Raw genomic sequence first — 17,621 nt, 5'->3', positions numbered from 1 at the left:
TTTATGGCCATAAAATCTTTCACGGATGGTGTTACGTGTTTCGCCTATGTATTGTTTATTGCACAATTTGCATGTAATGAGATAGCAAACATTGAATGAGTTACAATGAAGAGACTGCCGAATAGAGAAAACGAAACCATTAACAGTGCTACAGGTGGAGGTACATGTTGCAATAAATAAGCAAGTTTGGCAGCGGTTGCTGTTGCAAGGAGCGCAACCGGGACTCTGTTGATTATTGCGAGAGGAAGTGAGTAAGTCGCGTATGTTACGTGATCTCCGAAATGTAATAGTCGGAGCATTAGGGAAAATGTCTTTGAGATATTCATCGGCGTGGAGTATGTTTAAGTGGCGTTTGAACACAGATCCTACATTACGGAGTGTGCGGTTGTAAGGTGTAATGAAAGTACATTTATTATGACTTGATGCTTTATTGGATTCACGAGAAAGCAACCTTTCCCTGTCTAGGGAGGTGGCTCTGGCTAGGGCATTGTCGATGAGATCGTCGGGATATCTGCGCTCCTTGAAGTCATTGCACATGTCCTTTGCATGCTTCAAAAAATCTTGTGTATTGGAGCATATGCGTTTTAAACGTGTGAGTTGTCCAAATGGAATGTTTCGCTTTTGGATATTAGGGTGATGGCTGTTGAAATGAAGGTACTGCCGTTTGTCAGTCGGCTTCTTATAGAGATCTGTGACGAGTTTACCCGACTCGAGAGAAACAGTGACGTCTAGAAAGTTGATTGAAGTACGAGAGTAGTTGCACGTGAATTTGATGGAATTGTGTCGTGAGTTAAAATGATCAAAAAATGAGAGTAGAGAGGTTTCGTCAGCTGTCCAGATGGCAAAAATATCATCAATGTATCGCAGGAGTACTAATGGTGTCACTGGAAAAGACTCTAAGGCTCTTTGTTCAAAAAGGCCCATGAAGAGGTTTGCGTAATTGGGTGAAACACGGGAACCCATCGCTGCGCCCTGAACTTGGACATAATGTTTGTCGTTAAAAACAAAGTTGTTGTACTGCAAGACTAACTCAAGAAGACAGATAATGGTTTTAGTTTGAAGAAGATCAGACGGAAAGGAGGAAAGAAAAAGCTCTACAGCGTTGACACCTTCATCATGGGGAATATTTGTATATAATGACGTCACATCCATAGCTACCAGTATAGCGTTGTTGAGGTTAGGAGAAATGTTATTAATGGAATTTATTTGGGCAAGGAAGTCGTTAGTGTCCTTTACATAAGAGGGAAGTTGTGGAGGAATATGCTTGATGCAGTGATCTAAGACGAGGGATATTTTCTCAGTCGGTGTATTAACACCCGAAATTATAGGCCTGCCAGGGTGGTTAATTTTGTGCATCTTAATAAGGAGATAAAAAGAACCAGGCGTGGTGTTCTTTGGCTTAATAAAGTCTGCTATATTGCGCGGGAGAGAGTTGTCTTTGGTAAGTTCCAAGATCTTCTTGTTGATTATTTGGCAGAAAAATGACGTCGGGTCGCCATCAAGAGGTCTGTAAAATGTCTCATCATCAAGGTGTTTGTTTGCCTCATCTATGTAGGCCGATGCATTCATAACGACTATTCCACCACCTTTGTCAGCAGGTCTAATAATGATATCTTTACGTCTCTTAAGATTCATTAAGGCCGTCCTTTCTGCTTTAGATAAGTTAAAATTATTAGCGTTGTTATCAATGACAGGCATTTAATATCGTTATAAACCGCTCTAATGTAATTGTCAATCATGGGGCTTGTTTTCGACGGGTCTGGTGTCCAGCTTGAGGGTTTCTTAAATGGTGTTATCTCTGTATGTTCACTGCCGTGGAAAAACGTCTGCAGGTGCATTCTACGACCTAAGCTCAGAAGGTCATTTAGGATTTCGAAATTGTCAGTGCTGGGAGGGGTGGGGACAAAGGTGAGACCTTTGGATAACACATTTACTTCTGCTTTGTTTAATGGTACGTTAGCGAGATTGAATACCACGTTGTTTGTGGCTGAACTGGGATATGTATGAGGTGTCAAAGCATCGCAAATATCAAGATCCTCAATCGGAGTGAGTTGAATGCCGTCGCGTTTCGCCTTCTTGGACTTAGTGCGTTGCAGAACAGAAAGTTTACGGACACAAAAAGAGCGCAGCTCATCCAGCTCATCCGGCGATAGTACACGGCTAAGTTGTCGAAGTTGATTGTCTGTGTCCTTAATGACATGTGAGGCTTCATTCTGTGAAATTCTGATGAGGCTTATGGAAGCATGGGTCAAGATATTGGACCAACTTTTGGAATTACGGGGAGATTGAAATTTAAATGAGGAACATGCACTCAGCAGCAAACCTTTAGGAACAACGTGTTGTCTAATGCAATCGGTATCAAAATACGAGTGGGAAACAAACCTTGCTTTCTTATCTAACAATTTTCGAGCCTTCAGGAAAGAAGGGGACTTTGAATTGTCCGAGATCAGTCAACGTGAAAGAACACCACGCCTGGTTCTTTTTATCTCCTTATTAAGATGCACAAAATTAACCACCCTGGCAGGCCTATAATTTCGGGTGTTAATACACCGACTGAGAAAATATCCCTCGTCTTAGATCACTGCATCAAGCATATTCCTCCACAACTTCCCTCTTATGTAAAGGACACTAACGACTTCCTTGCCCAAATAAATTCCATTAATAACATTTCTCCTAACCTCAACAACGCTATACTGGTAACTATGGATGTGACGTCATTATATACAAATATTCCCCATGATGAAGGTGTCAACGCTGTAGAGCTTTTTCTTTCCTCCTTTCCGTCTGATCTTCTTCAAACTAAAACCATTATCTGTCTTCTTGAGTTAGTCTTGCAGTACAACAACTTTGTTTTTAACGACAAACATTATGTCCAAGTTCAGGGCGCAGCGATGGGTTCCCGTGTTTCACCCAACTACGCAAACCTCTTCATGGGCCTTTTTGAACAAAGAGCCTTAGAGTCTTTTCCAGTGACACCATTAGTATTCCTGCGATACATTGATGATATTTTTGCCATCTGGACAGCTGACGAAACCTCTCTACTCTCATTTTTTGATCATTTTAACTCACGACACAATTCCATCAAATTCACGTGCAACTACTCTCGTACTTCAATCAACTTTCTAGACGTCACTGTTTCTCTCGAGTCGGGTAAACTCGTCACAGATCTCTATAAGAAGCCGACTGACAAACGGCAGTACCTTCATTTCAACAGCCATCACCCTAATATCCAAAAGCGAAACATTCCATTTGGACAACTCACACGTTTAAAACGCATATGTTCCAATACACAAGATTTTTTGAAGCATGCAAAGGACATGTGCAGTGTCTTCAAGGAGCGCAGATATCCCGACGATCTCATCGACAATGCCCTAGCCAGAGCCACCTCCCTAGACAGGGAAAGGTTGCTTTCTCGTGAATCCAATAAGGCATCAAGTCATAATAAATGTACTTTCATTACACCTTACAACCGCACACTCCGTAATGTAGGATCTGTGTTCAAACGCCACTTAAACATACTCCACGCCGATGAATATCTCAAAGACATTTTCCCTAATGCTCCGACTATTACATTTCGGAGATCACGTAACATACGCGACTTACTCACTTCCTCTCGCAATAATCAACAGAGTCCCGGTTGCGCTCCTTGCAACAGCAACCGCTGCCAAACTATTTATTGCAACATGTACCTCCACCTGTAGCACTGTTAATGGTTTCGTTTTCTCTATTCGGCAGTCTCTTCACTGTAACTCATTCAATGTTTGCTATCTCATTACATGCAAATTGTGCAATAAACAATACATAGGCGAAACACGTAACACCATCCGTGAAAGATTTTATGGCCATAAATCAGATATTGTTAATAAACGCCAGTCACCTGTATCGCTACATTTTAATCTTCCGGGACATGATCTGCGTACGCATATACTTATCACCATTTTAGAATCCGGGTACGCTAATGACATCAAACGCAAAAATGGAGAATCCTTTTTCATTTCGAAATTTGCAACGTTACAGCCGCACGGCATCAACGTGTACGGCGGTCCATTACAGTCCTTTACACTATGAGTCTATTTATTGTATTATCCCTTGTCTGCCATTTTTCACATCATACACGATGATACACAATCAGTAAGACACCAACTCCGCGTTACTTTCCCAGAGTCTGGAGGCTCTTAGCCATCAAGGTGCTGTGTGTCCTCAATCCTTCGCCCTTGAGCCCTAATTCCCCGTACGCATTCTAAAGCCTTTTGTGCCAACTGGCTGCTGTGCCTATTCATGTGCTGTTCACTGGTTTCCTCCACGTACAACTCCGACTCGTCTGTATGTCTGTCTGACCTTGTCGAGCCACCTCCTACTGATTGCGTTTCGTTTTTCATTTTCATTTTTGTTGATATTTGTATCGCGTTTGTAGTTCTCTTCACCCTTACCCTTTTCTCTTGTACCATGTGACTTGGTTTTTTTATATATGCTTCACCACTTGTAACAGGTCCTCAAACCTGAAGAAGTGCAGCCTACTGCACGAAAGTCTTGTTTTTAATGTATATAGTAAACAGCTGATGCTCTTAACCGTCTTTGTTATTTTTGATTCGCAGAATATTATAATTCTTTTTTGTAGGTATTTGGTATATAGTTATTGCTTTATTGTTATATGTAGCTTTGTTCTGTATTTTCTTGTCCGTTGTCGTTGAAGCTGAACTTTTCATTTTTATGCAAGGTGGTGTAGAGCATGTTCGTTTGGAATGAACATGACGACAATGCAAGACTGACAAGGCGGCGTTCTACAGACATCTTTCGGAACCTCAGCAGCCACGAGCAGGAGCCATTATCAAGCATAGCCGTGCGCACATGCACAATATTTCCACGTAACTAATATTTCTCGAAGCCAATCAAAGCATGTGAACAAGCAGCGGAAAGGTTTCGGGAAAGTAATGTAAGTAATGTAAGTAAGTAATCGGGAAAAGATGTTTCCTCAACTGCCTGTTTGTATAACGACCAGTTTAGCGAGTATATTCATATCCGCAAGATGGGCCAAACCTATAGACAACACTTATAGCATGTACGTTGAGTTTATTGATTGGATGTACCTGGCTCTCTATACACATCGGTGCATTTATCCTTTTTACAAATGTGGGCAAAACACGAAGCTGAGTTTTGATCACATGCCATAATGATGCATATAGAGCAGCCTGCCAATAGTATGATGGTTGGCAACCACGCTGTTAAGCAAGGGAGAGACATTTCCCCAGCATCAAGAAGGAGACCAAAATCCTGAAACATGCATGTGCGTGAAGATATCCACCCCCGAATTTTGATATGCAAATGAGCCGAAACTGAAAAAGCGCGCCTGAGAAGCGCATCACCTTTGTCGACAGAGGCTTATCTGGGCGGGAAACTGGTTTGTCTGGCCCGCAGGTGGGCACCTACTCCAATCATCTCGATCGCCTCAATTCGCGTGGCCCTCTGACGTGAAATTGGGGCTGTACCAACTGCGTTCCAGGTCACTGTGGTTTCGGCTAATTTGCATATCAAAATTCAGGGGCAGATATCTTCACACACATGCATGTTTCAGGATTTTTTAAACGTCGAATGACTTTCAACTAGGATGGTCTCTCATTCTTATCGCGCTCCTTTGAACGAAATCCCCTAATTAGAGTTCATTGATGAATTTAGGCATTTAGTCATCTTGTAGTCGCATGCTTTCTTCGAGAGGATGTCAGCCAGGCCGTAGAACTCGGCTGCAAAAACAGCATCTAGTTTGCTCTGCTAGTTTATAAAAAATCTGTAGCAACTAAAAATAAATACCCTATGTACAGGGTGTTCGACGAGATGATGTAATTAGATTCCTAAAACTAGATCTTGCTTAAGAAAATTATGAAACTGCTTCAAAAATTCGGTAAATCAGCTCCTAAAATGGTTAGAATTTGAAGAGCTGATTCACCGAAAGAGAATAGGGCTGCAATTTATCGCCGCATGCAAGCTGCTTGTGAAACAAAAAGCTAGCCAAATAAGAGCTGAAGACAGCCGAAAATGGACGTATCCGAAAATATGTCGCTCGATGAAGCATGTTTGGTGAAATTTGTGTTTGCGAAAATCTCTGCTCCACATTTATTACTTTACTCCTTGGATCCACCTTCACTTTAGACAAAATGGAAAGGAATGATCAAGATCTACTCCAAGGGACACAGCCCATCATTTTGATTGGCTGACTTCTGATAAGGGACACATTGATAAAGGCGAAAGGTATGCATAGTTTGTTTTCTCTTTACACATGAGGAAGTGTATTTGGAGGGTAGCTGTAGTGGACATGGTTTCGGTTTGAGCAGCTGTTCATGCGGATGATCAGCGGCATCAATGTATGCGCACGCGGCGCGTGCGGGTGGTTGGCTGGGTTTGGTTGGATGGAATAAACTTTACTTGTGTGCTGGAGGCCACGTTGTTCGGATCTCTCTTCTCTTTGGCCCGCACACGACATGGTGTCAGAAGTGGGGTCTGTTCCATAAGTCCGCCATGGCCAACGAAGATGCGAAGCCGAGTCCAAGCTTCGCTGGAACAGGTCTTCGGCCCCCGCCGAAATTGGACTTCTCGAGTCCCAGCTTGTGGCAAGCGTGGCTATGCGAATTCGACGATTACCGATACGCTTCGGGCCTATACCAGGCGCCAGGAGACGTTCAGGTCAGGACGCTATTGTACGCGATGGGTTCGCAGGAAGCCCGCAGAGTTCTCGACACTCTGAACCTGACAAAGGAGGATTGGAACTCCCTTGAGGCCGTAAAGGAAAAGCTGACTGGGCACTTCATTCACCCGGCCAACGAGGTTTACGAAAGTGTTCGTTTTCACCGTCGCGTGCAAGCGGAAGGCGAATCGGTGGACGACTTTTACACAGCGCTACGGTCGCTCGTCTAGAAATGCAGCTACGGTTCTACGGAAGTTGAAGAGCGGCTGGTTCGGGACAAGTTTGTGGTAGGCCTTTTGGATACCAACCTGGTCGACAAGTTATGTCACGCCCCGAAGCTTTCCCTTGAAGAAGCCAGGCTTCAGGCCAGCATTCACGAAGATGCTGTCCAGGCTCGGGCCGATGTTCTGAAGAAGGAACGCGACTCTGTTCAGCTGATTGCCGAGGCAAGGCTCAATAAGCGCTGGACGAAGCGGCGGAATTCTTCAGCTCCGCTGCGGGACTCTGGGAAGAGCAAGATCACACATCACGCAGTCGGCGCGGATAGAAACTGCAGGTACTGCGGCAGGCAGGCTCATCCCCGCACAGAGTGTCCAGCAAGACTAGCGAAGTGCAACTTCTGCCATAGAACAGGGCACTTCGAGAAAGTCTGCGAAAAAAAAGCGGTGAACTCCGTCGAGCTCCATGCAATTTCGTCAAATAGCCGGGCGAAGTTTGTTCGAGTTGATGTGAATGGCTACAACGTGAACTTCAAGACTGACACCGGAGCGGAAGTAACCGTAGTGACAAGTACGTTCCCGGGAGTACCAAGGAAACTTCAGAGCCCTGAAGGTGAGCTCACGGGTCCAGGACGTTGTCCGCTTAAGGTTCTTGGGACATTTCAAGCAACATTAACTTGGAAAGGCAACAGCACGGTACAAACAGTTTACGTCATGCCGTCGCAAGATCCTCCTCTTCTCGGGTTCCCTGCTATCCAAGCACTGGGTGTTGTACGGTTCATCGACAGCGTCGCGGACAAGGCACCGCTAACGGACAAGCTTTTTCAAGGCTTGGGACAAATGAAGGAAGAATACGTGATCCGTCTACAGCCAGGTTCAAAACCATTCTCGTTGAGCGTACCAAGGAGGGTCCCGATTCCGCTCTACGACGTCGTCCGTGACGAACTACAAAGACTGGAAACCGAAGGCGTCATCCGCAAAGTAGATCGGCCCACGGATTGGTGCGCAGGCATTGTTGTAGTCCAGAAGTCTGGTGGCGGTCACCGACTATGTGTAGACCTCACACGTCTCAACCAAGTTGTCAAGAGGGAACGTCATATTCTTCCCTCAGTGGAGAACATCCTGGGGCGCATCGGAAGCGCAAAAGTGTTTTCGAAGCTTGACGCTACTGCAGGGTTCCATCAGGTGAAGCTGTCCGAAGAAAGCCAGGAACTCACAACATTTATTACCCCGATGGGGAGGTACTGCTTCAAAAGACTTCCCTTTGGGATTTGTTCTGCGCCAGAGTTTTTCGAGCGACAGATGAGCCGGTTGCTAGAAGGTCTTGGAGGCGTCGTTAGCATGATTGACGATATTCTCGTCTTCGGTTCGTCACAGGAAGAACACGACCGTCGTCTTCGTCAAGTCCTCAATCGCCTGTCAGAAGCAGGAGTAAAGCTGAACAAGAAGAAATGCATCTTTTCAGCGTCAAAAGTAAACTTCCTGGGGGTCGTTGTCAGCTCGCAAGGCATCAGCCCGGACCCGGCGAAAGTAGAAGCGCTCCGGCAGCTTCCAGAACCTCAGGACGTCAGCGGAGTAAGACGACTTCTAGGAATGGCCAATCACGTTGGACGCTTCCTCCCGCACCTTTCAGACCTCACAGCCCCAATAAGGGCCCTACTCCAGAAAAAGAATTTGTGGGAATGGGGACCAAGTCAGCAAGCTGCCTTCGACAAGCTGAAGTCCATGCTGAGCTCAGAAATCTGTTTGGCAAGGTACGACCCGTCGTACCCTACAGCCGTTTCGACCGACGCGAGCTCATACGGTCTGGGGGCAGTGTTGCTCCAAGATCAGCCGACGGGGGAACGGCGGGCGGTGGCCTACGCGTCCAGATCGCTCACAACCACGGAGGAACGTTACAGTCAAACTGAAAAGGAGGCCCTCGCCGTCACGTGGGCAGTCGAGCGCTTTGACCAATTCCTCAGAGGAATTCACTTCCAAGTGGAGACGGATCACCGTCCACTCGTAACACTCCTCGGATCGGCGGAGTTGGACATGATCCCGCCACGCATCCAACGGTTCAGAATACGTCTAATGCGGTACCAGTTCGGCGTGCTGTACGTTCCCGGAAAATTGTTGGCGACGGCTGATACACTTTCGAGAGCGCCACTGGAAGAAGACGGCGACACCAGAAAAGCCCATTCAGTGGAACTCTTCGTGGGCGAAATTGTGTCATCGGCAAGCGAACTGATGTCACGCCATCTAGCGATCATTCGCAAATGTCGAGCAGAAGATGGCATCTGCGCGGGTCTACTGCGCCTCTGTGAGAGGGGGTGGCCCGAGAAATACTCCAAGGTTGCCGTTCACTTGAGGGAATTCTGGAAGCACCGGAACAGTCTCACAGTCTGCGACGGGTTCTTGCTTAGGGATCACCGCATCGTTGTCCCCACCGCCATGCGCCGGGAGGTACTCCAACGAATTCACGAAGGCCATCAGGGCATCGTACGGTGTAAAGCCAGGGCGAGGGACGCTGTATGGTGGCCGAACGTAAATAGACACATCGAGCAGCTTGTCACAGCCTGCGAGAAGTGCGCAGGGACAAGGGTTGTACGTTCGGAACCTCTCATCAGCACGCCTACGCCGGACCGACCATGGCAACGGGTGGCGGCCGACTTATTTGAGCTGCAAGGAAAGCATTACGTCCTTGTTGTAGACTACTACTCCCGTTTTCCAGAGGTAGTCCAGCTGACGTCGACCATCGCTTCATCAGTCATCAACGCCGTCAAGAGCATGTTTGCGAGACATGGAATTCCGGACGTCTTGGTGTCCGATAATGGGCCCCAATTTTCTTCAATGTTGTTCGCAGATTTTGCAAGGACCTACGGATTCCAGCATGTGACGAGCAGCCCTGGATACCCGCAAGCGAACGGCCAGGTCGAGCGCACAGTTCGCACGATCAAGGACCTCCTCCAGAAGTCAAGGGATCCGTACATGGCACTCTTGGTGCATCGCGACACTCCAGGTGTAACTGGCTACAGAACGGCTCAACTGCTCATGGGCGGGCGCCTTCAAACAAACGTTCCAAAAATGCAAGACTCACTACTGCCTCAATTGCCGTCAACGGTCACGTTCAAGAAGAGGGACAGCGTCGTTAAATCACGTCAGCGCAAGGATTTCGACCGAAGGCATGACGCACGGGTGCTTCGTCCGTTATCAGAGGGAGAAAATGTATGTGTACAGGATATCCCGCGCATGGCGAAGGTCCTCAGCCCTGCAAGACGGCCGCGCTCGTACGTGGTCGAAACTCCCACCGGTGTCATCCAGCGGAATCGTAGGCACTTGGTGCCGTTCAGCAGACCGGGGACAACGAGAACATGAATGGCACTGAGAGCGAGACTTCGGAAATGGGAACGCCATTTGAGCAGGAGCGGACATGCGTTTCACCAGGAGACTCAACTTATGCAGGTGGCACCGACGGTGCATCGACAGCGGAAAGGGACAGCTGCGAAAGGGAACCGTCCACACAGACGGCATAAGAGGCGCCAGTCGTTGTGACACGGTTTGGCCGCCGCGTAAGGCCACCAAACAGACTGTGACTGTCTCATGAGAAGGGGGAATGTAGTGGACATGGTTTTGGTTTCGGTTTGAGCAGCTGCTCATGCGGATGATCAGCGGCATCAATGTATGCGCACGCGGCGCGTGCGGGTGGTTGGCTGGGTTTGGTTGGATGGAATAAACTTTACTTGTGTGCTGGAGGCCACGTTGTTCGGATATCTCTTCTCTTGGGCCCGCACACGACAGTAGCTAGCGCACTTTTGCCCAGAGACTGAATTTTAGATTTGAAATGTTTTTGTCGAAATGTTGTGAAAAACCGTGTGGTTTTGATCGGCATAGACTATCCCTGTTTACAAACAAATGACGTCAGATGGTACAACAGCGCCGCCAACTTGGTAGAGTGGAACTACTATAGCAAAAAAACACAGTCACAAGAACGCCACATTTAAACATCTGATACTGTAGGATTTTTTTGCAATTATTTACATATTATTAGTTGTATGACCTTTTTCTGCTCCATTCTACCGGAAGCGCTATCTTTTCGGCAGCCCTTTCTAAAGTTGGCTACCAGGCTCTTCCATCTTCTTGAGCCTGAAGGGCACGAGGTTCTCTCGGAGTGCACGTGGTGTCTCTATACAAAGCAAGCGAGAACTAAGTCGTAATAACAAACAACAGTCAGCAGTCCACTACTGGCATGGCGACGTTTGACTTACAAACATATGCTATACGTGCAACCAAAGAGCTTTTTGCTACTGTTTTCCTTAAACATTCAGCACAGGATTATGACATTGGCTTTCAGACGATGCAACTCTTGGGATGAAGTTGACTTTTTTCCACGGTGGATTGGGAACGCGGATGAAAGCAAGAAAGCGACTAAAAACGTGACCCCATTTGTGTGTACCACTAATACAAGAAGCCACCAGTGACCTTCATGAAGTAATATGGCTTCGTGAAACGGCGGTGTTCTCCGCCCGCGCCATTTCGGTTTCACTATGTCTACCAGCGTCATGATTACATCACGGTGACGCTTCTTCGGTAGAGGTCTATAGAGTGTTGTCCCCAGAGATTCTGAATTCAGGGGAAAAAATGCTGCCTTTGCTGTGCAATGTTTAGAGATTCATTATGCAACTTAATTAATGTGTGCAAACAGCCTGTTTGCACTGTGGTGCCTCAGTTAATTCCCCTTGTTGCCTGTACCTTCTTCAACATTCTTTTTTGACAATCTATTTTTAGGATTAGTCTTACCAACACTGCGATGCGGAAACCCATCCTTTCAAGTCCCTTACTGAAGAATGGAGCTGTGGCCCGTCTTATGCATGCATGCGTGAGCAAGTCGGTGAGGCAGGAATAAGTCTGGGGTAGTTGGTACATTATGCTTAGGTTTCTTCGTTTTCAGGTTAAACCCCATTTTTCACGATAGTTCCCCCCTGAACAACCCATCAAGTTTTCAAGAACCCGGGTAAAACCCGATGTCTACCCGAAATCCTTGCGGTCCTTCAACGTGTGGTTGTAGGTAAGCTGTCGGGAAAAGTGAATCATAATGTCAGCAAAGAGAGCTATTTGTGTCAACTTATTTGTAATCCTTTGAGAATCCCCTCCTGAAGGAGAAGAGAGAGAGAGAGAGGAGAACTTTTGTGGAGCTCGGACATGTGTTTGAATACCACGGTCATTCACTGCCCCAGTTCTGAGCGGGAATATAAAGATTGTTTCTCGTCCCAGTGTCACAGCAGTGGCTCGTTTCATATGCCTTTCGTTTCACCCGAAAATTCCCGGACGACATGTCAGACAGAGGTCGAAGTGCCCGATTTCTCCCCGATTTCTCAAATGTAAATAGCACCCGATTTTTACCGCCGAATTTGAGAAATCATAAAACCCGAAAACGAAGAACCCTAGTTGTGCTTGGTGTTGAGGAGCAGCAGCAGACAAAGCCATGGGTTAGAACGCATACAACAGTCGGCACAGATGGCAGTAGTGGTGCCTGTTATATGTGTTCCAACCTGCCTTTGTCTGCTGCTGATCCTCAGTACCAAGCAAGTCTGCATGCAGGAAGGGAGTTGCCTCAGGACAGAAGCCGCCGATATTTCGAACAGAGACTGTTCTTCTTCTTCGCCCAGAAGAAGAACAGTCTCTGTTCGAAATATCGGCGGCTTCTGTCCTGAGGCAACTCCCTTCCTACATGTCTACCGGTTCGCTGGATTTCTACCCATCTAAGTCTGCATGCAGTAATATTGCACTGGAAGTGAGTACATGTTCGTGTAGTTTGTTTCACCTTCGTTGTGTTTTTACACTCTTATCATACAAGCAGGGATCGGTACCGAAACTGAACTGAAATAAATTTAAGCGGCTATTGGTTCGCGAAACGATTCAGACTTAATGCGCGTAGTGAGAGATCGGAACTAAGATTTAGACAGCGGATGGAACCATGTTGCCAAACAAATTCGAAACTAAAAGTTAACAAAACAAAACTGCAACTGTGCGAGGTATTTGCTCCTCGCAGCTATTGCGTTCATTCAGTTTTTTGGGGTTGTCCTTTTGGCAGTTAGAGTCTTCCATGTGCGCAATTTTTGTCATCCAGCAACCCAAGTTTTCATTTTGTGCTCTAAAACTAACGGCCATGCTGGCAGGGACCGGACTCACGACAAGACAAGAGTATGTATCGTCATCAAGTAAGAGAGCTACTATGAAGGTAGCCCCTTTTACACTGACTATCTTGTTGTATTTGTTGACTGATTAGATGAGTCACAGAATTTGTGCGCCCATCTTACTTATATTGTTTTGTTTACTTTATGATCTATGAGATATATGTATTGGCATCGTAGCGGGCAACGCTTCAAACAGTGCATTTTAAGAAAAAGTCTTCCTAGGAACAGCACTGAAAGTGATACTGCCCCGACGACTGTTTTATAGGCCGCGCGTTCAGAGGCAGATGAGTGTATTGTCATCAAACAAGAGAACTACTGTAGGCAGAGGGTTAGACCTGACGCTGGTGAGACAAGAACATAAGTCGCAATGTAGTGTATTACATATGTGACGGTGTGCTAAATAAGCAGTCATTAATTCTGACGTGGTTGCATGGGGTATAGTCCATGAAATGTAAGGTGACAGGGAATTTACGAGTATATTAATCTTCTTCCTCAATATCTTCAACATGTGCAACACTTCTACTTTGTCCCCAGATCAGACGAAAACTTCCTTGGACTTGTAATTGGCGATCACATTTCGTTGGTCCTGTGGTAGACTGGTTGCTGCAAGTCTCTGGCCAGTCCCTGAGCTGGATGTAACGCGGTACATACGATGAGTGAACATAGGAAGTTAGTATGGTACCATAGCGTTGCACCTGAAATATAGACCTGTCACACGCAGTGTTGCTGTGATCCATTGTTGTGTCAACAACAACAAAAGTACATTTGTGTTGTTTGAGAACCGTAAGGATGTGCTTGCTTTTAGCCCATGGCAATTTGCTTGAAATTCACTTTCCTGAACCGGTTCGAACCGATATTTTGCTCTGCTGCGTAGCTGAACCCGAAGCGAAACGAAAAAGATAACGGTTCCGATCCCTGCATACAGTGAACGACGTCAGCATTGTGCACTGATGGTGGACACAAAAGCCTGGAAAAGATGGACAAGTCAGAACGCAGTCATGGGAGAATGTTTTTCTTTTCCTCTTGTTGCCCATGAAACCCTGATGATTTACGTATAAATCTCAATTTGCAGAAATGTTAATTTTCTACAGCAGAAGTCTAGAAGCTTTAATGATAGTGTACGTGTACTACTGCATGCAATGTTGTTATAGATTGCAATAAACTTTGCAAACAGTACCGTGTGTTCATTCCACCATACTAGCACTAAGCTCAGAGAGCACCAGTAAGAACTATACAGCCATGTACATACTTTGAATATCACGGCACTTTTTATAAGATTATGTTAATTTCGGCACTTGATGTGTATATTTCTGTGCAGCGTAGGTCTTCAAAAGTAAAGCTTTTGGTGACCGGATATATCACAGCGCTGGAGTTTTATCGTTGCAACAAATTTGTCAAATAATTTTACGTATGTTATTTCTTCATAGTACATTTCAATGGTGGACATATACACCCCATCGGTTCATCTCACATGAGCCTAGATTGTCCCTAGCGGCGTTTATGCAGGATGTGAAAAACCACCTTATGGCTTTGGATGTGCTCCGTAGCGTGATATGGGATTAAACATATTTCACTTGAGGTATCTGATCTCTATCGAATTGTGTATGGCTTCAGGTAGGTTCTACATCGCCTGTATGATACGCTACGCATCATGGCACCATGTTGGCCCTATAGATCAAGGCATGGAAGTTCAAACCATCATCTGTGTGGCTGTATTCAGGTGTTTTTCAATATGGTCTACAATTAGCCAGCAATTATCCATCAAAAATTAGACGTCTACTGTACGTTAAGAAATTGTACATCTATTGTACGTCAAAAATTAGATGTCTATTGTGCAATGTCTGAGCAATGTCTAGTAGACGGCTTTCTGTAGAGGCCTAAATAACGTATAGGCTGTTAGACGTCTATACGACATCTATACGTAGCTTTAGCCACAAAGTTTCGTCCTAGACATGTTTAGACGTCTACTATCCCACCATGTGCTGCCTGAGTACGCTTGTGTCTCCGCCCAAGGTCCAACCAAGGCAACTGCAATCGTCCAAGTGGTCCGGTGTGTCGCTCCAACCCGATGCATGGCCTGCGTCGTCAGCAATGCATCCCTATAACTGAGGACACTGTGCCTTCAAACCTGCCCCCTTTGCATCCTCCAAGGGACCCTGGGACCTTCCTGACTGATACCACGGGTTATGTCGACAACGATGGCTACACCATGGTCGCAAGTAAAAGGAAACGCCGCTCTCCCGTCTCCCTCGGAGCTGCTCAAACTTCATCCTTGAAGTAAGTAGTTAGACTACCTCCCGAAAGAGCACTCTTTGTGTCGAGACGCTGACACGTCAGTGCGAGACGCTGACACGTCAGTGCATGACTTGACCACCGTCGTAGGTAACGTCCTTTCAACCAGACTTTTTCGCTGTTCTCGTATGCACGCAAGACTCGTATGCCTCGTTTTGCATTGTGACAGATGCTGAGAGTTTTTCCGTCATTAACTGCGCTGAGGTGTGGCCCGAAGGATGTTTGTTTCGTCCCTTTAGGGGCAGAATTCCCAGCAGCAACGCTGGTGTATCTTCCGATACTGTTGCTACGCAGACATTTCTCATTCTAGAATGGCAGAGCCACTTTCCATTTTTTATCAAAACGTACAAAATCACAGGAATTTTCATTGAACTTACAAATCACAGTATCACTGAGGCGTGCCTTAACGGTGCTTGTCTTAATTATGATTTTTTTTTCGTGTGATTAGCATGTTTTCCGTTGTGACCGTAATTATGATGCTTCTGACATGTCTTTTGGGTGCGGGGTACTTATTGCTGTCTATGTGTCACTAAATGCACATCAAAGGTTTCGTTTTAACCAGGGTCACGAGGTCGTGTGGGTTGAAATAGTCCTTGGTAGTGGCAAATCTGTTTTTGTTGGGAATTGATACTTCCCTCCACAATCAAGCCTTGAACATTTCGTTACCTTCTTTACCGCCCTTGAACATAATACCACTTTATTGAATTCTTGTATTCAGTTATATCGTGACTTTAACATACCAGGTGTTGACTGGCGCTACCTTGATATATCTCGGTCTTCCGGCATAGCAAGGTCAAAAGCTAGCTATCTTCTTTATCTTATCAGCTATTTGGGCCTTAACTGAATACTCTGCAGAACGTGTGGGAAAATACACTTGATCTAGTCGTATCTAACTTTCATGCCGAGAAAACACTTTTTGTGGACCCCCCCCCTTGTTCCTCCCCATAAATTCCACCCTCCACCTACTGTTGCCTTCCACATTTCTGCTTTAGCTTTTCATCACCCTGTAATGTTTCCGCTACCACCCCAATCTATGTGTACAGTCGTGTTGACTTCCTTGGCCTGTGCAACCACTTGTCCTCCAAAAATTGGTCTGAAATCTTAAGATGCGGTGATATGAGGTTGCCGCTGCTCAGTTTGCGAATACCGTTGCTAAGGGCATTAACATCTTTGTTCCCATGGTCATACCTCGATCGAAGAGGTACCCTACGTGGTTTTCTCATGAATTAAAGTCTCTAATGAGAAGGAAGTTGCACTCTCACAGAATGTACGCGAAAACTAAACAGGCTGTTTGGTACACTATGTTTGAACAGACTCGAATGGCCGTGAACTATGAAAATTTGGTTCAGTCTTCCTTATTTAAAAAGCCTAAGTCGTTTTGGAAATGCGTTAAGGACAGAAGCTCTCCTACTACGGATACTATCCCTCTGATAGAAGACGACTGTCCTATTACTACACCATCTGAAGTAACTAAGAAGTTTGCTGACTACTTCTCTTCCGTGTTCAATCCTGCTACTCATGCGCCAAGTATATGTCCACTTGTCGGTTCACCCTCCTGTCTCACCCCCCCCACAAATTCATATTGAGAGTCTGATGTTATACGTGCTATTGCTGAGCTGAAATCCAGGGCGTCAGCTGGGGCTCATATGATTCCTTCCTTCATTTTTTAGGGATGTGGGTCAATTTTTGCTCCCATATATACAGTGCTTTTCAACAGATCCCTCCGTTTTTCAGTTTTCCCACCTGTGTGGAAATCATCCCTTATTGTCCCTACACACAAAGGCGGTTCGAGAGCTATCAAATTACATTCATATCTTTGTTGTCGTCTTTCTCTAAGGTTTTCGAAAAAGTTGTTTTTAAACATCTATCGTTAAATTTTCGCTCTTGTCTAACCACTGCACAACATCAATTTACACCTGGCAGATCTTTTGAAACAAATATTGTTACCTATTATTAACTACCTAAGCATGAACACTGAAACTCGTTGACCCACTGTATTTTGATTTATCTAAGGCATTTGATACAGTTAACCATGGCTTGCTTACTTTGAAATTGTCATACTATGGAATGACATCTGAACTGTTCGCTTGGCTTTCATCCTATCTTCATAATCGCTGTAACTATGTTCGGTACAAGGGCTCCTGCTCTCGTCCCTACGATATCTCTTCAGATGTCGCACAGGGGTCGACCTTATGTCATTTCCTTTTTAGTGAGTTTATTAATGATTTATCAGCCTGTGTACTTAACACGTCGGTGCTC

General features: G+C 45.7%; 1 protein-coding gene across 1 annotated transcript in view; it reads right to left on the bottom strand.

Annotated features, from left to right (window-relative positions):
- The window catches only part of LOC135392964 (uncharacterized), a 326,884-nt gene that overhangs the window by 71,582 nt on the left and 237,681 nt on the right, over positions 1 to 17,621 (bottom strand). The gene's annotated exons all lie outside the window — the stretch shown is intronic.

This window comes from Ornithodoros turicata, chromosome 4 (genome assembly GCF_037126465.1).
Source record: "Ornithodoros turicata isolate Travis chromosome 4, ASM3712646v1, whole genome shotgun sequence".
NCBI classification, from domain to species: Eukaryota; Metazoa; Arthropoda; class Arachnida; order Ixodida; family Argasidae; genus Ornithodoros; species Ornithodoros turicata.
Note: the sequence above shows the minus strand (reverse complement) of the source record. Positions and strands in the feature narration are given on the sequence as shown.